The sequence below is a fragment of the Ambystoma mexicanum genome, chromosome 2q (assembly GCF_040938575.1).
Source record: "Ambystoma mexicanum isolate Mex_15411 chromosome 2q, UKY_AmexF1_1, whole genome shotgun sequence".
Lineage (NCBI taxonomy): Eukaryota > Metazoa > Chordata > Amphibia > Caudata > Ambystomatidae > Ambystoma > Ambystoma mexicanum.
Window position 1 is genome coordinate 328,351,268 of NC_090924.1, and position 24,585 is coordinate 328,375,852.

At 49.9% G+C, this 24,585-nt stretch overlaps 1 protein-coding gene and 1 long non-coding RNA gene across 3 annotated transcripts in view; one reads left to right on the top strand and one right to left on the bottom strand.

The window, feature by feature from the left end:
• Positions 1–24,585, top strand: part of NHERF2 (NHERF family PDZ scaffold protein 2) — an 835,001-nt gene that overhangs the window by 807,242 nt on the left and 3,174 nt on the right. The gene's annotated exons all lie outside the window — the stretch shown is intronic.
• The window catches only part of LOC138569389 (uncharacterized), a 116,586-nt gene that overhangs the window by 85,149 nt on the left and 6,852 nt on the right, over positions 1–24,585 (bottom strand). The window lies entirely within an intron of this gene.

The window sequence follows — 24,585 nt, forward strand, 5'->3', positions numbered from 1 at the left end:
GAATGCGGGAGGAATACTGAAGGCTGGCTTACCTGTTGAATTCAGGGCGAAGGTGCACGAGGAGTGCTGTGCTAGAGCTCGCATGTGAGGGCAGGAGGACCTGCAGACGGCAGCACCGGCAAGTAACAGGAAGGAGCCTTGTTTCTGTGGGCCTTAGTGCGGTGGGCTGGCTACGCCTACTGGCGTCCAATCGGCGAGGACATGGGCACGGCAGCCAATCGGGGAGCAGTGCCTGGGCCTAGTTAGGCTCTGTAGGCACCCATCAAAACCGGGCGGCCATCTTGAAAAGATTACGGGACCTCGTGTACCGTATGTGGATTTCGGGCAAAAAGGCAGCCTGAACTTCCGTCTGAGATCAAGCAGAGCGAGTGGTGATGTTGTAATGCTGAAAAGTAAATTCTTCTGGGGTAGCGCTCCGATTTCAGCGCTTAACTCAATAAATCAGCCTGCATGCTGGGGAGTCGTGGAGGGGCCCGCAGCTCCGTCTGGGCAGGTCCTGGTCCTGGAGCTCCTGCTAGTATGGTCCTGGAGCTCCTGCTAGTTTGCTAGTAAGGTGTGCTTCCTGTAATAATGCTATGTCAATCTTCAGCCTTCTCTGGTACATGATTACTTTATTTCTCTTCAAATTGCTGTTGAGGCCCCTCACGTTCCAGGTCACCACTCTGAGGCTACCCGACGCCATCTGTGGGTTGTCCCGCCACCACTCCCTGTTTCCCCCTCCCGCCTGGTTTGACACAAGATTGGGCTTGTTCCCCTCCCACTTCCAACAAAAACTCCCCAACTAACCCCCCATCCCCCTGCACAACTATAAACCACTGCAGACAACCCCTTCCCTCCCCAACCCGAACAAATGCCCAGCTCCATCCCTGGATCTCAGGCTCCCTCGCGTTTGGTCCTGGCTCAGGATGCCGAGGTCAGGAACCCGGCAGAGTGCCACCGGTCTACCGGTGACCCAAATAATCTATTTGTTCGGGGGGGTATGAGGGCTGATTCCGTTAGGCTCCTACACCATTAGCTAAGTTTCTCGTGCTCAAGGACCATGCATATATGTATAGCCCTAGTCGCACACTTCCAGCAGGATATGTCCTGTACTATATTCAAGTCCCAATGTCTTAGACTGCGACACTGTGGGTGCCACTGTCACATGTTACTTATCTGCGCTGTCTTCCTCCTGGATACCCGATTCTTGGGGGCAGCTCTGCATGTCTAGCCATTCCATGGCATCCTCTGGGGTTTCAAAAAACAACTTTCTTCTCTTGTGGAACACTTTCGGTTTTGCCGTGTAGATCTGCATATACTTGCGGCCTGCTTCACGCAGCCTTCTTTTACGGCCCCAAAGTCCATGCGTTGGCGTTGCACATGCAAGGTGTAATCCGGATATGCAGTTATGTTTGCCGACGCCCTTTGTATCGTTCCACCCTTCCGGAAGTGCTCAAGGATTTTTTCCCGATCACGATAGTTCAGGATCTTAGCTATTACTGGCCTGAGGGGTGGTGGTGGGGGGGTTCCCGGTGGTGGCTTCCTCATCAGGGCCCTGTGCACCCTTTCCACAGCAAACCCCTTGGACAGCACTCCTCCGGTTATCTCCTGCAGCAGCATTGATTCGATGTACTCCGTAGGGTTAGGTCCCTCAGCTCCTTCAGGCAATCCAACGATACGTATATTATTCGTTCGGGCGTGTCCTTCTGTCTTCTCCGCCCTGCTTTCCAGGTTGCCCACGCGTTGTACTAGGGCATGAAGTTCAGATTTGTGGGCTGCACACGCCGCTGTGTTCGGGGCCACCTCTTTTTCTAGGTCACCTGTGCGTTCTGCCAGCGCTCTGTTATCTTGCCAGAGGAGATTCACCTCCTCTTGTACTGCCCCGACTTTGAGCTCTAGTGCCGCCTTCAGCTCGTTCATGGCCAATCCTAGTTTGGTTTCCCAAGCCACTTTCAGGTCAGCAATCGCAGCGAGGATCTCCTGGTCTTTGCCCATAGTGTCCGTGCCCCCAGAGAGGGTTTTGTCTTTGCTCCTGGCCCCATCTGCCCCCAGCAATGTTCTGGCATATTCATCGAGCGTGGGTTGCTTGCCCTTCGCTCTAGGCAGTTTGTTAGTCATCTTGGTGTGTCATAGCTGTGTGTGCGAACCCCACAACGGGTGGCCTCTGGCCTTCGTTAGGTTAGACTGCTGTTAGTGTCAGGGCCCGGGCAGGCTGTGTTAAGAGTTCCCTTAAACTGCCAAATCTGCTCCTAGAGTGGGCTGTGTCCTCCCATGTAATTGTGCTTGGGCAATTCAATCCGCTCAAACTGTGAGCCCTAGCCACTGTTGGTATAGTTCCGTGGGCACACACCCCAGTGCTTATGGGTCTCCCCGGGAGCAAGTGCTGGCCCAACGCGTATCAGCCGTGAGCCCCGCCAGGTCACCGTTACCTTCTACACGTAGGTGGTCTTTGCAGAGCTCTCCGCCAGGCGCGCTTCGCTGTGCCCCTCTATTCACCTCCTTCGTAAGCTAGGGGGTGTCTCCTTCCCCTTGCCTCTGTGACTGCTGTGCGTAGCCCTTAATCATGCGGGGCACATTGACAATTTCTTAATGCCTTCTATGTCCATCTACTTTATGAAGGCACATTACTTGTGTCTAAGTGTTCCAGAGTTGCTCCAGGCTTGCTTGCAGGGCTGTACTCTTTCCTATGCATGGACCGCAGTTTGTGCCTCCTAATGAGGTCTGTGGATGTGTACGTTCACCGATGCTTCCAGGCGTGCGACCATCCCGTATTTCCACTTGTATGGACGTCTGTGTTCCGAGCAGCAGTGATCTGCTTCCACGCACCTCACTAAAGCGGCCTGTATACAAGTGTAGCAGCTGGTGCCTGTTTCTCCTGGCGGCTACACATCCAGACATGCGTCTCTTGCAGTACGCTAGCGCCGGAGCCTGTGATGTCGGAGACAATGTAGCACTCCGAAAAGGCCTGGCTTATTCCTTACTTGCACAGAGCGCTCCTTGCAGCGGGCGGTCTTCGTGCACGGCTTCCGCTGGCCCACGCTGGCTTCGTGGCTCTCAGGATTACAGCGCCACACAGCAGTGTCTGCCACGGGCCCCCGGTCAGGGTGCCAAGCTCTCCCAACGTTCTGCTCACTCGGCATGTACCCAAACCGCCCCAGGCCCCATCGCCTTTGGCCTCCGGGGAGTACAGTGGTCCGTGCTCAGGCCAGTCTCGCCTTTGTTCCCCAGCTCGTCAGGCGGCTGCCATTTTCCCTTTATGTGCCACGGGCTCCTGCAATCTTAGTCAGGCTCCGGCTGTCTCATCCGTACCGGCGGTCCGCGTCTTGTTTCTACAATGTGTGCCCCACTGCTTCCCCTGCACGGGCATCTACGTTTCGGGCTAAATGGTTCAATTATAGCACAATTGTACACAGGATTCTGTTTGGATCAGCAGGAGCTCTGGCCGGACGCGTCCTCTTACATGGCTTCATAGCCATGCCCCCCCAATATAAATGGACCTTTCGAATGGATTGTGTCCTCGCACGTATTCCTCATCTTATGATAACTCGTTGTCCCCAGCTTTGCTGCTTCGGAAAATAAATTTCTCTCGGCAGAGGGTGCTGTGCTCGAGGTGGTGGCGTTGATTGTCCCTCGACGGACTCTGTACTGTCGACATCACCGATGGTATAAATAGCTCGAGCCGCGCTCATTGCTTCAGTTCTGTTTTTCCGGTCACTTCGCTATCGAGAACGATGCTCTCCAGATTTTCTGTGAAGAAAATGTCATTATCTTCAACTCCTTCGACACCCAAGACTGGGTTCAAGAAGTGTGTAGTGTGTGAATCAAAAATGTCGATCACGGATCCCCGCCGGGTTTGTCTCTGGTGTCTCGGTTCCAGTCACCGAACCGACGTCTGCGGTTCCTGCCAATCCATGACCGAGAAAGCTCTTCGTGAGAGGAGAGGTAAACTGTCGGTGGGGAGGGAAGCCTCTAAGAAGGCTACGTCTAAAAAACATAAAGCGACTGTTTCGAAGGAATCGGATCGCCATAGGCACTCCAAGAGATCTCGATCTAGGAGTGGATCGAGACACTCTTCGTCATCATCTAAAAAAATGAAGAGGAGACATAGATCTCCCTCATCATCTTCGGAGTCGACCGAAGAAATTCGATATCTGACAAAATCGGATTCTCCCAGTAAATGGGAAGAATTCCGTAAAAAGATGATGGAGGTTTTCGAGAACGTGGCCCCGACCCCCTCGAAAGAACCTCGAAAAAGCCATACCCCTAAGGTCGCTCCATTGGACGACAAAGGGAAGTCCAAGACTACCATGGTAAAGACCAGTAGTGTCGAGGATACTAAAAAAACTTGAGTCGACGCCAAGCCGTCGAAGACTCTTCGAGAGTCGAGCACTTCTCCGGTGCCATACAAAAAACACAAGTCGTCGAAGGCTTCGACGACTTCATCGACGCCGGCGGCGACCATTTTGGCACCAAAAACATCCTCGACGCCCGTGTCGACAACTTTGAAGGATTTATCAATCCCTTCGATACGTGTGTTAGAAGAAAGGAGATTCACTCCTTTGCCCAGGTCAGACTTTTTTAAGTCCATGTCCTCAATTTATGAGGAATCTGGCTCAGAAGAAGACAAAGTTACTCTTTTTGGAGTTTCTTATGGCACAAAGCAAGTTCCTGAGCAACTAATTGACTGAGAGACCTGAGTGATACTCTACATTCTGCCAGTGGAATTGACACCTCCCCAGAATTAGTTTGCCAGACCTGATCCTGCAGAGCATGCAGATGCTGGGTACAGGAGTCTTATGACCAGAGTAATAGAATATATGGGTTGGGGTAACACTTCACCCATTTTTGAACAGGATGACATGACAGATATAATTGTCAGAGGGCCTCAAAAAGATCCAGTACTCCCCTTTCACAGGTCCCTTCAAAGGACGGTGGAGAAAAACTGGGATAAACCAGAGTATTGCTGCTGCAGATAGCACTTTTCCAAAAATATTTAACCCAGCTGGAACGGATCCTGAATACTTAAATAAGCATCCGACTCCAGAAAGTGTAGTCATTCAGGCAGCATCTACATCAAAACAAACTGCATATCCCACTATTCCTCCAGATAGAGAGGATAAAAAAGTTGACGCATGGGCATGTAAAGTTTTCACGTCAGGCAGTATGGCCCTTAAATCGACAAATGTCACCTGTACCCTGGCCAGGTTTACCCATACTCTGTGGGACCGTATTTCAGCGGCAGACGATCATATTCCGGAAGGCGAGGAAAGGGAAGGCTTCCTGAATATAGTCAGACAGGAAGGAGGCAATGGGGGAATGTCTCCAGTCTGGACTGGATACTGCTGATAGTATCAGCAGGTCCATGGCTGCAAGCGTTGTGCTACGCAGATTTGCGTGGTTGAGGAAGTCGGGGTTTGCACCAGATGTGCAAGCCAGACTCCTTAACATGCCCTTTGATGGCTCGAGGCTGTTTTGCTGCAAGGCTGATGAAAGCCTAGAAAAACTTCAGACCTCGAAAGCGGCAGCTAAATCACTTAGCACCTCTATGCGCCAGCCTCTAAAACCCTATTCCGGCTCATCTTCCTGGAGGGGTCGTTCTTTTCGATACTACTCCACTTTTGGTAGAGGAAGAGGACAGGCTTCTCAAAGGGGCAAAATAAACTTCCCTCGTGGAGCACGAGGAAGAGGTGCAAAATCAGCCTCAGGAGCGGCATCTGTACCCTGAGCCACTCCTGCAGCCGCCTCCAAATCCCTCTGAGGCCTTGTTACACAAAACACCAGTGGGAGGCAGGATCTCTCAGCATCTGAAGGAATGGTGGGGCATTACCTCAGATGCTTGGGCACTGGAAACAGTAGCCCAAGGTTACTGTCTCCCCTTTCTAAAAAGGCCTCAATCATCCACCAGGAGCCAACTCCGTCAAAATTCCAGATCCGCTCCTGTTGCAGGAAATTTTAACCCTGCTAGAGAAAGGTGCCATAGAACTGGTACCTGTAGCGGAGAGGAACAGGGGTTGGTACTCCCCATATTTTCTCATTCCAAAAAAGGACGGAGGACTGAGACCCAACTTGGACTTGAGAAACTTGAACAAGTTCCTCAGGAAGGACAAGTTCAAGATGGTGACTCTTTCTCAGATCCTTCAGGCTCTCCAACTCCAAGATTGGTTGGTATCATTGGACCTTCAGGATGCTTACTTTCATGTGCCAATCCATTCAAAGCACAGAAAGTACCGGAGGTTCGTGATTGGCAATTCTCATTATCAGTTTCGAGTTCTGCCATTCAGGTTGACCACCGCCCGAGGGTTTTCACCAAACTGTTGGCGGTTGTGGCAGCGAGTCTCCGGAGAGGAGGTATTCACATATATCCCTACCTGGACGACTGGTTGATCAGAGCAAGTTCTCCAGAACAAGCTCAGGAACATCTTTCGATCACCTGCCACTTCCTCCACAAATTGGGCTTCTCCCTCTATTTCAAGAAGTCCCACATGATACCATCCCAGAAGCTCCAGTTTATCGGAGCAGTCTTGGACACTTCCTCGGGAAAAGCCTCGCCTCCCGAAGTGAGAGCTCTCCACATCCAGCAGATGGTAACAAAATTCCAGAATGCCCAACGTCTACCGGCCTTCGATTTTCTCAGGTTGCTCGGCCTCATGGCATCCTGCATTTTCCTAGTATCAGAGGCCAGGTTGAGAATGAGATCCCTTCAATGGGCACTCAGAACTCAGTGGTCCCAGTTCTCAGGGAATATGTCGGATCTTCTGCAAGTTCCCAGCGCAGTTGCTCAGGATCTTCTATGGTGGGCTTGAAACAACAACATTCTCAAGGGAGAGTCTTTTTCGCAACCATGGCCGGAGATAACTGTAGTGGCGGACGCCTCACTCACAGGGTGGGGAGCACACACCAGCGATCTGACAATCAGCGGTCGTTGGTCTACATCAGAGTCCAAACTACACATCAACTTTTTGGAGCTGAGGGCAATCACACTAGTGCTGAAGGCCTTTCTGCCCTCTGTACAGGGAAAGCATGTCCTGATAATGACGGACAACATGGTGGCCATGTACTACCTCAACAAAAGAGGAGTAGGGTCACTACCACTGTGCAGAGAGGCGGTGCAGCTATGGTTCTGGGCAATACGAGAAGGAATCTCTCCATCGGCAATTCACCTAGCCGGAGAGAAGAACATGGCGGCAGATGCTCTGAGCAGGCAGAGCATGGACTCTCACGAGTGGGAGCTGGCTCAGGAAGTCCTTCTGGAGATCTTCGCCCTTTGGGGAACCCCTCAAGTGGATCTGTTCGCCACCGCGATCAACCGGAAGTGCAATCAGTACTGCTCAAGGGAATTTCCTCAGAGGAGATCTGGGATATGCATTCGTAGTGGAGTGTAAGTTTCCACTGCTTTACGCGTTTCCCCCAGTCCCCGTGATTCCTCAAGTAATCAGGAGGTTAAGAAAGTTCAGGAAAACCATGATCCTAATTGCCTCGGATTGGGCCAGGAGGACGTGGTACCCGGACCTTCTAGACATGTCCATCTGCCCTCCAATAAGTCTTCCGCAAAGAGAGGAACTTCTCTCGCAAGAGGAAGGTCGGGTTCTCCATCCAGAGGTCAAGACACTCCACCTTCACGCATGGTTTCTGAGAGGTTGAGATACAAGGGATCTTCCGGGTGACGTAATGGAAGTCTTGCTTTCGGCCAGAAGGCCAGCAACAAAATCTTTGTATCGATGTCGCTGGCACAGGTTTAGTAACTGGTGCAAAGATAAGGATGTGGACCCTTTTCAATGTGGCACTCTAGTAGTGCTCTCTTTTCTATTACATCTAGCCGATCTGGGGCTCCAGATAGGAACAATCAAAGGATACCTTGCTGTGCTGTCCATTTTCAAGCGCACGTCGGAAGAGGTTTCATATTTCAAAATACCACTAATAATTAAATTCTTAAAAGGACTTACTAACGTATACCCTCCTATACCTTTTCATGTCCCAACTTGGGACTTAAATTTAGTATTAAAATTCTTGACTTGCATACCTTTTGAGCCTCTGCACTCATGTTCATTGAAGCTTTTAACACTAAAAACTGTCCTTGTGGCCCGATCATCAGCCCGCAGGGTTAGTGAACTTCAGGCTCTCTCATGCAAACCACCATATACTATTTTTTATAAGGATAACCTTAATGTTAAACCTTCATTCTTACCAAAGGTAGTTTCGGACTTCCATTTGTCACAAAAAATAGTACTACCAACTTTTTATCCTCCTCCTCATTTGGGCAAGGAAGAGGAGAGACTGCACAGACTAGATCCCAAGAGGGCTCTTAGTTTTTACATCTCAAGGATGTCTAAATTGAGACAAGATGACCAACTATTCTTGGGTTATACTGGTCATAAACTAGGCTTATCTGTAACAAAACAGACCATATCCCGCTGGATCATTTTAGCCATAATTGAATGCTACAGATTAGCGGGAAAAGACCCACCAGAGGGGCTTTGTGCCCATTCTACAAGGGGAAAGGCTACTTCTGCTCCTCTAAAGAAGGGAGTCCCGGCAGCAGATATTTGTGCAGCTGCAACTTGGAAAACGATGCATACTTTTGTCAAGCATTATTGCTTGGATACTGCCTCCTACAATGAGGGATTATTTGCCAAGGCAGTTCTGCATTCTGTCCACGAAAACTGAAACTAGTCCCGCCTCAAATTGCCACTGCTATGGGAGTCTATCATAAGAAGAGGAATACGTGGGAGGACACAATCCATTCAAAGAACAAGTTACTTACCAACTGTAACGTTCTTTCGACTGGATGTTCCTCCCAAGTATTCCTCATCGACCCTCCCATCCTACCCCACAGTACAGTTTACGTTTTCTTACACTTTCCTCTCTCGAAGAATGTATCTGTCAAGGGGCACGCCTGGGTGTTCCTCCTATGTTTCATCGAAAAAACAGAACTGAAGCAGCGGGCGCGGCTCAAGCTATTTATACCATCGGTGACATCAACAGAGTACGGAGTCCGTCGAGGGACAATCGATGCCACGACCTCGAGCACAGCGCCCTCTGCAGAGAGAAATTTATTTTCCGAAGCTGGGAGCAACGAGTTATCATAAGATGAGGAATACGTGGGAGGAACATCCAGTCGAAAGAACGTTACAGTTGGTAAGTAACTTGTTCTTCTCTTCGGGCTGCTGTTAAATTGGGATGGCAGACAGCATAAGATCACCACACAACAGGAGGGACTGCAGATTCTCCATCTTAAGGACGAGGAGGACACCACTGAGACTAGGAAACTTCAGCAACAATCTTGACGCCCGAAGCCTTGGGATTGGTCACAAGTGAACTCAGGACTCGTGTGACACCCACCGCGAGGTCTGCACCCTATGATACACCAGAAGTACGACCTGGGGACAAAAGAAAAGCCCTAACAATAATGGGGCATGGTTTCAAACTCTGACCGACTTTGAGCTCGCTAACAATCTACTCTAGCACCTCAGGTGACGGAGAGCGTGAGGGAGCGCACACTTGGCATCGCAATCGGGCTTTAGAATGCCCCACTGGTTGGCCCTGGGGAATAAAGCAGGTCCACCCCCCGCATGTATTGCACGGGAGATGCATAGGTAATGAGACCTGCACCAGGGGAAAGGGGGAAGGGAGAAAGGGGGAGGAGGGAGCAGGGCGGAGGGAGGAGAGATACAGGGAGGGAAAGGGACAGTTGAGGGAAGTTGGTCAGGCGGTAGGGGAAGGGCTCACGTTGGGGAAGGGCCCTCAAGATTAACCGATCCAACTGACACCTCTCTACGAGGGGAGGTGGAATCCAAAATCGTAGAATATTTTGAATTTAATGGTGGCATTGGAACATCTGGACCAATGGTATGGGACGCTTTTAAGGCTACCCTCAGGGGAGAGCTGATAGCACTCGGGGCACATTGGCGACAGCAACAGCAGGCCCTGTAAACCCAATTGGAAAACAACCCCCAGGATGTCATGGATTGAATGAAGGACAACACCTCTAGGGAGCTTCGGAAAGAGCATCAGCATATCGGAGGGCAATTAAATCTCCAAACGAAAAAAGCTCAATGGGGCCTACTAGCGCTTAAACATAGGTATTATATACACACCAATAAAGCAGACACATTATCGGCAAGACAACTGAAGCAGAAGATGGCAGCCCAAACGATCAAAGGTATCACTACCCCACATGGGGGCGTGGCTCACTCTACCCCCAATATTGCAGCACAGTTTGTTACCTTCTTCACAGAGCCATATTGATCAGACAACCCACTCCAGAATGACTACCTCAGGAGACTCACCCTTCCGAAGATCTCCCAAACAGACTGCGTAGCACTAGACTCAGATATTACACAGGAGGAGATTATCCAGGCTGTAAAGCGCCTACCCATGAACAAAGCCCTGGGCTCGGACGGATATACAGCAGGGTTATGTAAAGCATATCAGCACGTCCTAGGCCCCCCGACTGACGTCCCTCTTCAATTCGTTTGTACAAGCGGGATGCATTACCCCCTCAATGGAAGAGGCCAAAATACTCTTCCCCAAGCAGGACAAAGACCCAGCGCAATGTGGTTCGTACAGACTTATTGCACTGATTAATTTGGATGCGAAACTCTACACCAGAATCCTGGCCAATAGACTGGAACCCTTACTACCACACTTGATTCATCCAGATCAGTCAGGCTTCTTATGTCACAGACAAACACATGACAACATCAGGAGGGTCTGCCATATCCTAGAAAAAAAACAAAAGAAAAGAGACCCCACGGTTCTCCTCTCCCTGGAAGGCGAAAAGACATTCGACAGGGTTGAGTGGGCCTTTCTTTTTAACACACTGGGGAAGTTGGGCATAGGGCCAAAATACATGGCCATAGTACATGCTAACTACAGGGACCCGACCACACAACCTCTAGTGAATGGGGAACTGTCAAGTCCAATCAAACTAACATGAGAAACTAAACAGGTTTGCCCCCTATCACCACTCCTGTTTACCATCTATCTGGAGCCTGTTATGTCTACAATTCGCACTAACCGCAACATCAAAGGGGTACAGTTTGGGCAGGAAGAACGCACAGTAATGGCTGTGACTCAGAGAATTCCCTCCACGCGGTGATTCGGGAGATCCAACAATTCGGGGAAGTAGCAGGGTTGAAAGTGAACTTGGCAAAGTCAGAAATTCTGAACCTAACAATGACTGGGGACAATCTAAGACAAGCCCAACAATGATCCCAATTTCGATGGGTCCATTAAACTTCTGGGCATAAGAATAACCCCAACATTGCAGAGCCTATATGGGGCAAATTACCTTCCGTTGATAGAGCAACTTAAGCAGCAACTTCTCAATGGGGGCCCACTTTCAATATCGTGGCTGGGTAGGATTAACTTGATAAAAATGGTGGTCCTCCCCAGGCTTTTATACTATTTCCAAGCTCTCCCGATCACAGTACCGGAATCATTCTTCCGATCAGTGCACAAAATTATAAACCCATACATTTGGAATAACACACACCCCGGGTAGCTATGAAACTGCTTAAGACACCGGCCAAAGATGGGGATTAGGCCTTTCCGGACTACTGCATGTACTATAGGGCTGCTCAAATCAGAGCCATCAAAGATTGGCTAGCTCCCGAATCAGAGAAGTAACGGCGCCAGATGGATCAGGCGCACCACTGGAAGTATTATGGCTTCATAAAGATGACCGCCCACGAAACATGCATAGGTCAGACATCACTAAACTGGTCGAAAGCACCTTGGACTTACTGGCCCAGAATAGGCAATTCACTGCTTTCCCATCCCCATGTTCCCCGGTATTGGGCAACCCCCAATTCACACCCGGCGTGGCCACAGGGGTCTTCAAGAAATGGAATGTACGAAAATAGGGGAAATGTTCCAAGGGCAGGACATAAAGGCGGTTGCCCGGTGTAAGATAAACTTCGGGCTATCCAAAACAGATAGGATGCAATACCTTCAGCTATGTCACTGGCTATGTCACTGGCTGATGGATCCACTACAGAGGAGGACGGCTACTCGTCCCTTTACCCCATTTGAAAGATTTCTAGCCACCGATCCAGGGGATCCAAAATATACAGGATCGGGCAAGATGCGGAACCAAGTGCTACCCCAAAATATGTGACCACATGGGAAGAAATACTTGGGGAGCCCATTCAACAGGAAAAATGGGAAGAGGTCTGGCGGGCTATCCCAAGACAGACTCAAGCAATGCAGATAAGAGTTCTGGTATAAGCTCATGATTCGCTGGCATTACACTCCCACTCGCTTGAAAGAAATGTACCCCGACATGGCAGAGGAATGCTGGCGGTGATGTGGCGTGGAGGGGGACTGGCTGGAACATTTGGTGGGGGTGCTCAAAACTGGCAGTGTACTGGAAACAAATTAATCAACATCTGCATGCAATATTTGGGACGGAGACGCCTAGGGGTCCAAGGGAGGGTCTTTTGTGCCTAAATGGACACACTAATAGGCTATGGGAAAGACTACCCGGAAGGAATATATAATTCTTTCATTGGCAGCTCTTCTAGTAGTTGCGCAAAAATGGAAGTCCAAGGACCCCCCAGTAGAACAGAACTGGTTGACCAATGTTTGCAGTTCATTGCGATGGAATGGATGACACTCTTTACAGGGTAACCAAGCCAAATTTACAACTGACTGGGAGGAGGAGCTGGACTTCTTGCATGAAGATTTCAAAGAAGGGTACTGCCCACATGAATTCTGCATTCTGGAAATAGGGTAAAGACTAATGGTCAAGAGGCTCATGGATCTGTATGGAGGAGTTATAAGGGGGAACGTTACCTTTTTGTGTTTTCGATTTCTGTTCCGTTATTAAGAAAACCAAATAGAAGCAATTAAAAAAAATGGTGATGTTGCATATGTGTGTTGAATATACAGAGAGCGTGTGTAAAACATTAACACTTCAAGTAGACTAACCTGTAAAACTATCGGCAGCCAGTTACAATAAGTAATGGGACCTGTACATGTTTTATGTGGTGTTCTAGACATAATGTGAATGTGTTTTCGGTTTACTATATTTTTTGTGTGAAGTGTTCAACAATATGAAAATGTTTTGTACTTTAGTATTTGACATCTTATAAGCAACGAGTAAATTGCCATTATTGTGTTTTTACGGTGTAGTTTACTGCAAATGTTTGTATATATTGTGTGTGTACACATACATGGGTGCTGGAACGTGTGTATGTATTAAATGTGTATTCATGTTTACATATGCTTATACGTATATTAGGTGGCTGTAGTTATGCATGTATGTTTAATCTGTATGTGCATAAACGTATGTTTACCGTGTGTGCACATTTGATGCATCCGTTTGTCTGACTCAATGCGTTTGCATTTTCATGAGGCTGTCTGTTGCTTTAGTGCTTGTAGTCACCATTTTGTGTTGCCAGACTGTTTGATGGGTTCCAGAGAACAACACTTGCCTCTACCACTTGAGGAAAGCCGCCTTGTTTGAGCTAAGCACTGTTGAGAGTCGAGGCATTTGTCATCCTTGAGTGACTGTTTAAAGGGGCCTAACCTTGAATAGTGTATCCCCCGTCCACATGTGTTAAAGCAAGCATGATTGGCTGGTTAATGTAATGAGTTTGTGATCTGACAACAGCTGGCTAAGGAAAGAAAGCAAGTTAAGGGTAATGGTTAAGAGGGAGTCTGATTTTATTTATTTTTCCAGTAGAATTATGTAAACTTTTCCTTGTCTGTCTTGTCACTTTGGCAGAGATAGAGTTCTCTGGTTAGGGGCTCTGGACTGGTTCACCCTCAGAAGATCCATTCACCCATGGGCCCCAGGGAGGCATTGGACCTGAAGAGGGTGGTCCCAGGGTTGAAGGATAAAGGCTAGGCTGACCCTCTTCACCTGAAGACAGGTTTAAGGAAAGGACGTAATATGAGAGGCACTTCTGACCCACAGTAGAGTAAACTGTCTCTAGGACTAGTCCTACAGTCCTACCCAGATCCTGCATGCGCACAGGTAGTTGCTGTCCTTTTTATTTCCCTAGAGTTGTGTAGCAAATCAACTTGCAAAACCTGTGAAAGTGGTGCTGCAGTAATTTACAAGATCAGTGATTAGTATTTCCCTAAGAGCAAGAGAAGAGGTTAAAATGGGAACTAATTAATCAGATTTGATAGCAATTCCTCTAATAAAAAAAACATACCAAACAAAAAGCCTGTATTTTTTTTTATCAATGCATGATGTGCTGTTACTCACACATTGGACACTAACCAATCTGTTTGGATGCTTATTTTTTTTATTTCAGGGACTTGGCTTTTGCCTGTTCCTCTACCTATTTTTGAAGTTAGTGGCAGGGGTGTGTGGGGATTTTATTGCCAGAGTAGCGAAGGTGGGTCATATTGATTTTATTCTAGGCAAGCTTTCTGGGAGCAAGGTGGGAGCATTGTTGGCGAACCGTTTGAAACTGAAGGAAGGAAATAGGCTGGTGCTCTGTGAGGAGTTCATACGGTATTACGCTTCTCTATACAGAATGGCGGACTTGTCTCCAAATTAGAGGTCCATGATTATCTTAGTTTGATAGATATGCTGAGTCTGAGTGAGCAAGACAGGATTTGATGCAGCAATTATGGTTCAGGATTTTGAAAATTCGGTAAAGGTGTTGGCAAGCGATAAATGTCCTGGGCTTGATGGATTCCAGATACAGTTCTACAAGACTTTTTGTCAGGTCTTGGCCCCTTTCCTTGTACAGTTATGTATGGAGATTGTGTGTGCTGATGTCGCTGAGTCAATGCAGACGGCATTAATCAGTTATTCCGAAACCAGGTAATAATCGCTCGATGTTAAAATTATGGTGCCAATCTCACTTTTAAATGTTGATGTAAAGCTCTTGGCAAAAATATTTGCTAGAAAACTAAATGGCTTACTTCCCAGACTGATTCATAAAAACCAGACAGGTTTCGTAACAATAACGATAATTTGCATGAATTACTTGATGTCATTTATCTCAAGAGAGATTCTGCTGATGCATATGCAGCTGTCAGTATTGATGCAGAAAAAGCTTTTGACAGGTTGAGTTGGGTTTTCCTTCATCAGGTCTTGCTTAAAGTAAACTGTGGACTGCGTTTCCTTAAACTATATGGTGGTTCAAGGACAGCTGTGTCTGTTAATGGCTGTACTTCAGACTATTTCCAAATCCCAAAATTGACTTGTCTGGGCTGCCCCTTATCTCTGTTGTTTGTCTTGTTTATAGAACCACTTGCGGTTGTGCTCAGGTACCATCCATATATAAAGGGAATTCCATTTGGGGACTACACTTCAAAGATCCTCTTGTATGCAAATGATCTTTTGGTGCTGATTTCCCACTCTGAGCATTCAAATCGGGAGCTTTTGTTATCTTTGCAGAGGTTTGGAAATATCTCCAACTATACGGTGAATGTCTCCAAGACCTTAGTTTTTCCGATTTCCCTTTCATGTCATAGAGGGTTATTTAACGTCGATCGTGAGGTATGGGCTGACTCAGTTTTTAAGTATTTACGTATTCATGTTAATAGGGATGTTGAATCGCTCCTTGTGAATAACGTTACTTGCTGTGACAGACTTTGCTGCAAATGGGAGAAGTTCAAGCAAACTCTTTGGGGCAAGGTTAGTGTGGTGAAAATGACTTTGCTTCACGAATTATGTTTTCAGTATGCTTCCTTGCCCCTTTCAAATAAGCTGCTTTTAAGTATTACTAAAACAATGAATAGATTCCTGTGGGGAGAGGTAAGCCTTGCAAGGATCCCAAAAGATGTTCTTCTGAGACCAGTGCTTCGGTGACCAGTGCATTTGTGTGGCTTTGGTTATCCTGACATAAGACAATAACACACTGCATTTACGCTAAGTACTCTGCATTACTGGATTGTAGTTGACCTCTCATATTGTGCAGGCTGGATTAGAACTGAGAGGGAAACTGTCACCTACTCCCCTTCACGGTTAGTTCGACTTCTCCATTTATTAAACATGTGAAAGAGTGGAAAAGGTGTAATGGGATTTGTGGTGAAAAATATTTACTCTGTGCAGATTCTAGTTTATGGAGAAACCCGGATGTGCAGCTAGACAATTGTTTGGTCGCTTAATTCCTGGCAGAAACCTGGTATTTGGAGAATTGGGCAGGTCCATGGTAAGGACATGCTTGACTTTGAGTTCTTGTGTTTTACGTACAAGCTGAAGGCAGGAGAATTGTTTTTACTATATGTTAAATGCTCTTTTTGTTGAAATGGTTTCACCACTGAATGCTGCCATGAATGCCCCACCTGTGGTCCTACATCTAGTTAAGACGATGCACCTCTCTGCATCCACTATATACAAGCTTATTACGCCTTCTGATTTCACACTGGCATTACAATGTGGTAGAAGCAATTGGGATTCAGATTTAGGACGTTTGTTGTCAGATATTGAGTGGAACCACATATGTGGGGGACTGGTTAAATACAAGGTTGATTTGGAGTTGCCATATACCTGACTGAGGATTAATCACTATTTGTATTGCTCTCCTTGGAAGGTGTGGTCATGCAAGTTGTGCTGTGAAGACGTTTGCTGGAACTGTAGGAGTGATGTAGGCACCACCATCCATACGTTGTGGTTGTGTAGGAAAATGCAGTTGTTTTTGAATGATATCTTCCAAGGAGTGGTCCTGGGCCTGTCTGTTTTCCCTGTGACTGGCTTATTAGTGTGCTTGGTTTGTTTCACACTGGTATTGTGTTGTCTAGTGGTAAACTCTTCTGGACATATAGGGCATTGTTAGTTGCAAAGAGACATATTCTGATATTCTGGAAAAAGTGATTCTCCAGCATGGGGTCTGGCATGGATTCACATGCTCATGAATATTCCCCGTCGTCAGGCTGGGAATCCTCGGTAAAGAAAAAACCAGTATCAGTTTCGTTTCTGATCTGTCTGTCTTTCGTAGTAGTAACCAATCACTGGTCTCTGCGTCATACTGACCACAGCCAATGACTGCCCTCTACCTAGGCCCCGCCTCTGGCAGCCATCTTCAGATTTTTACCGCACGTTCCTGTGTTGGGATCCTCGTGCTATTGCTCTCGAGCGTTAGTGCTATTTTTTTCACGTTTTTTCGGTCAAAAGAGCCTCAAGCTCCACCGACTCTCCATCCGATCAACGGGGACCCGTGTCGGATTCGTCTACGCCCCTCAAGGGTGAAGATTCATCGAGCTACACTTTGGAGGACTCCAGAAGTTTCTCAGGCCCATCTCGGTCATGGCCCAGGAGAAGGGAAGCTCGACGTCCGGAAAGCTGTTCAGGGTCTGCCCTGGATGCCAGCTGCAGAATGTCTTTAAGGAAGACGAACACTCCTTTTGTCTTTACTGCCTACATGAGGACAAGACGCACTTGGAGAAGGACTGTGCGTTTTGCGGCAACATGTCGGAGCGGACCATGAAGGACCGCCATCAATGTCTCGCCAACTGGCTGGAAGGCAAGAGCCCGTCCGGCGAGAAGAAGAGGAAGAAATCCGAGCGGTCTTCTAAGACCTTTGAGGACGCCCAGGTGACGGGGGTCCAACATAAGGCCAAGCACCGCGAGTCCGCTGGCACCGGGAGCGCCGAACGGTCGGGCTCTACGGGCGCCAGGCAGGACGCACCCTCCCCGGCACCATCAACCACGAGCCAATGCTCTGGGTCGGGTAAGAGGAAGGCCGAGCACCCGGCGAAGCTCCTGGAGAGGCCCCGGTCGAGCTTGAAGGCGGAGGGGGAGCGAGGAGAAGGCGGTGAGCGCACCTAAGGTGGTGAAAGCCTTAATCCTTCCGGCCAAGGCCTCTATCGAGACAGTCGCGGCGGCCCTGGCTCAGCCTGTGGAGGCTACACCAGTGGTGGCGACCTCGGGGCTCAGTCTCCCTGCCACCGCGGAGGGAGTCCTCTTTTATGCCCATCGACAGGACCCCCGTGAAACCTCTGACGGAGAAGAAAAAGGGGGGGCAGGAGGTCGTCGTGGATTCGGCCTCAACCTCTGAGGAAGAACTGATCGAGGTCTTAAGCCACGGCGTTGGTGTGGAAGAAGACCAGCCCATCGGGAGGGATCCCGACGCAGGAGACGACAACATCGTCGAGGGTACCGACGGGGCCCCTGACCGCCCGTCGGATTCCCCTCTGCCAGTGCCGCAAGACAACTCGGCGGCCATTTTGTTGGCTATACAGTCCTTATGCTCAGAGATAAGGACGAGACTGCCGTTACCAGTGGAGGAACCACTCCCGTCGGGGGACCCGGAACCAGGCCCTTCGGGCAGCCCCCCTCCTTAGAAAAGAAGGATTCACCCTCCACCTCCTTTTCAGCCGTCGCGCCCCGTTCAGCCCTCCTCCCCGCCCACGACTCGAGGGGATGATACGGGGACTGACACGGCCGCGACGGGTACGGACGACGAGGTGTACGACGAGGATCTGCCGTCGTCTCCTCCCACCCGGGCTTCCCCGCCCGACGAGATTGGATCTTTTCACTCCATGATCGCCAGGGCATCCTAGCTCTTCCAGCTCTGCCCGGAGGAGAAGAAGGAAGGTTTCCTACTGGACGATATTTGGGATGAGGGCCTCGCCCTCCTCAAGAACCCATCCACGACGCCGGCTAGAAGAGACCGGTACGAGAAGAAGTACCGGGTCCCGGACGCGGCCCCCTTGTGCCTCCGGGCACAGCCTACCCCGGACTCCGTCGTCTCTGCGGCGGCCAGGAAGAAAGCGGGGGGTGGGTGCGGCCTCCACGTCGACTTCCCCGCCGGACGGCGAGGGAAAGAAATTGGACACATGGGGTGCAGGGTCATCTCGTCTGCAGCGACGACGATTAAGGCGGCTAACGCCTCGGCTATCGTAGCCCGCTACGACAGGGAGCTGTGGTACAAACTGGCTCCCCTGCTGGACTTCCTACCGGACGGCAAGAGGGCGGATGCCCTGGAGATCTTGCAGGAAGGTGAGGTGGCGTCGGACCACGCCATCACTATTGCGACGGACATCGCCGACACTGGATTTCGCCAGTTGGGCAACGCCGTGTGCCTTAGGCGGCGTGGATGGCTCAAGGCTACTGACTTCCGTCAACACGTACAGACCAGAGTCCTGGACATGCCGTTCGATGGGAACAACCTGTTTGGGAAAACAGTGGACGATTCCCTTCAAGCCATTAAAGCGGTGGCCCGTTCGACACGGAGACGGCCCAGGCTCTCGGGGTTCTCCAGCAACGGCGGCCGCCCTTTCGGAGCGGTGGAGGCAAGGGCGCCTCCAAAGGTTCCGGCGGCGGATTTTCCACCTACCGTCAAGCGGCCCGTTCGTCGTCTCAGGAAGCTTACAGGGGACGAGGCAAGTCAGGCGGACCCCGCCGTCGTCGCCAAGGAGGTCAAGGCGGCAAAGCCTCGTCTAAGCAGGATTGAACCGGCCATGGGGTCGGCGCCCCCACCGAAGCACCCCGGTGGGAGGCCGGCTGGCGAGCTTCGTCAGCGTGTGGGAGTCCATCTCCACCGACCGTTGGGTGCTGGACGCCCTAGCCCAGGGCCACGCGCTCTAGTTTCAAAGAAGGTGCCCGCGCGTCCCCCCTGTGGCCAGGAAAGAGCTTCACGTCCCTCAGCTTCTCCGGGAGGTAAAGGCGATGCTCAGGAAGGGCGCCATCAAACTCGTCCCAAAGAGGCTTCGGGGCTCCGGAGTTTACTCAAGATACTTCCTCGTGAAGAAGACGGGAGGATGGCGCCCCATCCTAGACCTACGACGGCTGAACAAGTTCATCAAGGTGCCTACTTCCATATTCCCATCCTAAAGGGGCACCGGAAATTTCTCAGGTTCGTGGTCCAAGGGCGTCACTATCAGTTCAGAGCCCTTCCCTTCGGTCTACGGTCGGCACCCAGGGTATTCACCAAGTGCCTTGCACCAGTGGCGGCGCAGCTGCGCCGAGAGGGGATCCACGTCTACCCCTACCTGGACGACTGGCTCATCCGAGCCAAGACGAGGGAGCTCGCCGTGGAGCACACGGCAAGGACCGTCCAACTTCTCACAGACCTGGGATTCTCCGTGAACTACGCCAAGTCCCACCTGGTATCCGCACTGTTTCTGGGAGCGAAGCTCGACACAGTGTCCCTTCTGGCCTCCCCGTCGGAGGAAAGGACCAGGGCCATCCTGGGCAAGGTGCAGCGGATGTTGGTTGCCGACGCGGCCAAGGTGAGGTCCATCAAGTCCCTCCTCGGAATGATGTCTTCTTGCATCTACCTCATTCCCATGTGCAGGCTCCGGATGCGCCCGTTGCAGGAGTTCCTGGACGCGCGCTGGATCCAAACGACGGGCAGCTTCGAGGAGAGGATCACACTCGACGAGAGTTTCCGACGAGCGATCCGGTGGTGGGGCACCCGGGCGCATCTGACGGCGGGCATGGACTTCCAGACCCCAGGCCACCAGGAGACAGTGACCACGGATGCCTCCCTGGAAGGGTGGGGAGCGCACACCGAAAATCTGCACGTGAGAGGCCTTTGGCTCCCGACGGAGAAGTCCCTCCATATCAATGTCCTGGAGCTCCGCGCAGTGTTTTGGGCCCTCAGGTCCTTCCTTCCGTCCCTCAAGGGCAAGGTGGTGAGGATCTTCACCGACAACACCACCACCATGTTTTACATCAGGAAACAGGGCGGAACCAGGTCCCCAGCACTGTCCAAGGAGGCGCAGGACCTGTGGCATTGGACCGTCGCCCAAAGGATGTTTCTGGTGCCGTTTCATCTGGCAGGGATAAAAAACACCATCGCCGACTCACTCAGCAGGGAGCTGCGCTCGTGCCACGAGTGGGAACTACGGCAGGATCTAGTGGATCGCCTCTTCTAACGGTGGGGCACACCCCAAATCGACCTGTTCGCGACGGCGACGAACTCCAGGTGCCAGAGGTTCGCCAGCAGGTTTCCCCTGCCCGAGGAGCATGGGCGATGCTTTCTCGTTCCCCTGGGAAGGCCTGTACCTATACGCGTTCCCTCCACTGCCACTGCTGATCCGGCTCATCAACCAGCTCAAGAGGTCACGGTGCAGGATGATCTTCGTCGCACCTGCGTAGCCGAGGCAGATATGGTTCCCGGACCTTCTGGACTTGTCAGCATCCCCGTCGATCAAGCTGCCAGTGGACGCGGATCTGCTCTCCAGGGAAGGAGGCGCCATCCTTCACCACGACCCGAAGTCGCTGAACTTGCAGGCCTGGCTCCTGCAGCGCTAGCGTTTGGAGGATACGACATACCGGCCGACTGCAGAGAGGTTCTTGCAAAGGCCAGGGCGTCCTCGACTCTTAAATGCTACGGACACAAATGAAGAGGTTCTCTGTCTGGTGCCACGCACAGAAGATTAACCCTCTACGGATTACGGCTCCCCAAGTACTGCCGTACCTGCTGACGCTGGCCAAGGCTGGACTGGCACACGCGTCCATCAAGATTCATCTTGCTGCGATCTCCCGATACACCAGAACCACGGGGCGGACGTCCTTGTGGTCTCATCGTCTGGTGAAAGAGTTCATGAAGGGACTGTTCAGATCGTTCCCGCCGGTGAAGGCTCCGGCCCCGGCATGGGAGCTCAACGTGATGCTCATGGGACCTCCGTTCGAGCCTCTGCACTCGGCCCCGTTGAAGTTCCTGTCGTGGAAAACAGCGTTTCTTGTTGCCATCACCTCCGCACGACGAGTGGGAGAGATCCAGGCCCTATCTTGCAAGCCACCATACTTGACTTTTCACGACACGAGGGTGGTGCTCAGGACGCACCCCTCCTTCATGCCCAAGGTGCCGTCGGACTTCCACCTCAACGAACCCTTGGTGTTGCCTGTGTTTTTCCCGTCGCCTTCGTCGCCGGCTGAGAGTACTTTGCACTCGCTTGATGTGGCTAGAGCGCTGAAGTTCTACGTGGACCGCACAAAGTGTTTTCGGAAGACGTCACAACTCTTTGTGAACTTTGGACCTGTCAATCAGGGGAAGGCTCCCTCGAAGGCTTCCATTTCCAGATGGCTCTCCGGCTGTATCATGTACTGTCATCAGTTGGCAAACCGACCGCTGCCTGGCCGTCCGAGAGCCCATTCCACCAGAGCGATCGCAGCTACCACGGCGTTCCTATCTGGTGTGCCCCTGCTGGACATATGCAGGGCTGCTACGTGGAGGTCGACGCACACCTTCACGAAATTCTACTGCGTCGATCGGGATTCCAGGGAGGAGTCCAGGGTCGGCCAAGCAGTGCTGCGCAACCTGTTCGCCTGAGGTGAGCCTGGTGAGGAGGTAAGATTGCTTAATGTTGAGTTTGATGTAATGCTTCATGTTGAGCCTTTGCCACCTCCCGTGGTTGTGCATGTGTGTACTGCTATGTATTCTTTATTCATGAGCATGTGAATCCATGCCAGACCCCATGCTGGAGAAGGAACAAGTTACTTACCTGTAACTGTTGTTCTCCAGCATGGGTCTGGCATGGATTCACATGCGAACCCTCCCGCCTACCCCTCTGCGGCTCTTCACTTGGTCATACTGCCACTTCACGTGCTTCCAAATCTGAAGATGGCTGCCAGAGGCGGGGCTTAGGTAGAGGGCAGTCATTGGCTGTGGTCAGTATGACGCAGAGACCAGTGATTGGTTACTACTACGAAAGACAGATCAGAAACGAAACTGATACTGGTTTTTTCTTTACCGAGGATTCCAAGCCTGACGACGGGGAATATTCATGAGCATGTGAATCCATGCCAGACCCATGCTGGAGAACAACAGTTACAGGTAAGTAACTTGTTCCTTCTGCCCCTTGTGTTGATGATTGGCTGCTGAGTTTGTCGCTTCTATCTAGGAAGGAGAAAGTGTCTTTTCATGCCAAAGTCCAACATCATAAATATGAGGCGATCTGGGGTGTGTTTAGCGACCTTTATGCTTAGGTGTTCCCGATAACCTGTTATGGTTTATTAAGCCCCTTAAATCCCCCCAATTCCTCCATTATCTCCCCCAACCACACGTGTTTCTGTTTTCTTTTTCCTCTTTTCTTACCCCTTTCTTTTTCAACTTTTTCCTTTATGAACATAACCGTTGAGTTGGATTCATGTGTATTTTACATTTGGGTATAAATGCAAACGTATTTTATTGGTTCTGTTTATGCCTGTTGCTCTACTTATTTTTGATGAGTTAGTGCCAGGGAGGTATGGGGATTGTATTGCCAGAGTAGCGAAGGTGGGCTAGTGGCTCTCCATCAAACAAGTATGCTCAAAATGCAGAGCTTCCCCGCCAGGATCAAGGGTAAGTGCTCTCACTGGCCTGCATCTCGGTTCAGGGCATTACCTGACCCGGGAATGCCCCTGCCCATCGTGGTTAATTACTTAATTCATCTGGGGAACAATTAAGAATGGACCCATGACTGTTTGGACACAGCTCTGTTTTCGTTTTCATAGATTCCCATTTTGATTTTAAGGTTTATGTGGAAAAGTTGCAAATAAAATATTTTCATTTCAGTCTATTAAGGAAAATTAGGCCTTGGCCTGAGAATTGTAGATCAGCGGTATACGCTTTATATTTGCCTATATGGATGGAGGACATTAATACTTATGGTTTGGTTAAAGCCACAATCCTGCCCATTGTTTGCTTCTCATGTAGCAACCAAGCTGATACTGTGCGAGAGTAGGTTTGATTGTGTTCTTTCTATATTCGTTTTTACATTGCAGTAGCCTGTTATTTTTAAGATGGTGATGCCTTATGCATATGAGGCAGAGGAAAACCTGTGCATTTGGCAAAATAATTGTGCAGTTGGTGTGTCTCCTGAAATCTGCAGAGTGTTAAAGAATTGAGACTTGAAATCTCTAAAGCAATGGGGAGAAGAGGAGGCTCCAAAACAAGGATTTTATCATTGGACTACAGCACTCTAGAATCCTTTTCCAATATGCGCCTTTTTTTTCACCTTTGCCGAGATTTCAGAAATTTCAGAAGACTAGTTTATTTCTGCAACATGTGAAAGCATGGCAAAAATGTAAAAAGTAAGCATTGGTTTCTGCCAATGAAATAACTTCTCTCATTTGCTGATATAAAATTAATATACATCTGTTTCACCTTTTATAATCTTTGCATTTTTAAAACCTTTGTAGAAGTAGTCTTGAATGTTGATGTTTTCCTACTTGACTATAGTTTACCTTATTTTCGTGTTGTAGGATGCTCCTTGGGAGCTCGGCCCACATAGTATACATGTGATCAAAAGAAATACATTTAACCATGCAGCTGGATATGGGAACCTCACAATCTGTTGACCTGGCCCATAGCAAGGATACGGGGCACTTCACCATTGTTTAGTTGCTTTCACCAGGGGATGCAATGTCAAAATACGATTGCCGGAGGACACAGTCATAGCCCTTAGTCTTATGGCCCAAGGCACCCCCTACCCCAAATCTCACTGGAATTAAGGAAGATACCCCAGTCTGCCCATTAAGTCATCTCACTTTCCCCCAAGTGTGAGTGAATTGTGGCGGGTGGCCAAAGAGATGGGAGCACGCAGTCATCCAAAGTGCTATGCACGCAAGGATGGGGTGAGGTTACAATATTGTTGTGCTACAGAGCTCTTTACATTATCGGCTCAAAGAATTGGTAACAATAACATGCAGCCCTTATGTATGTTTTAGCATCTAATAAAGCCCCAGTTTGCACTTTAAAAGGATAC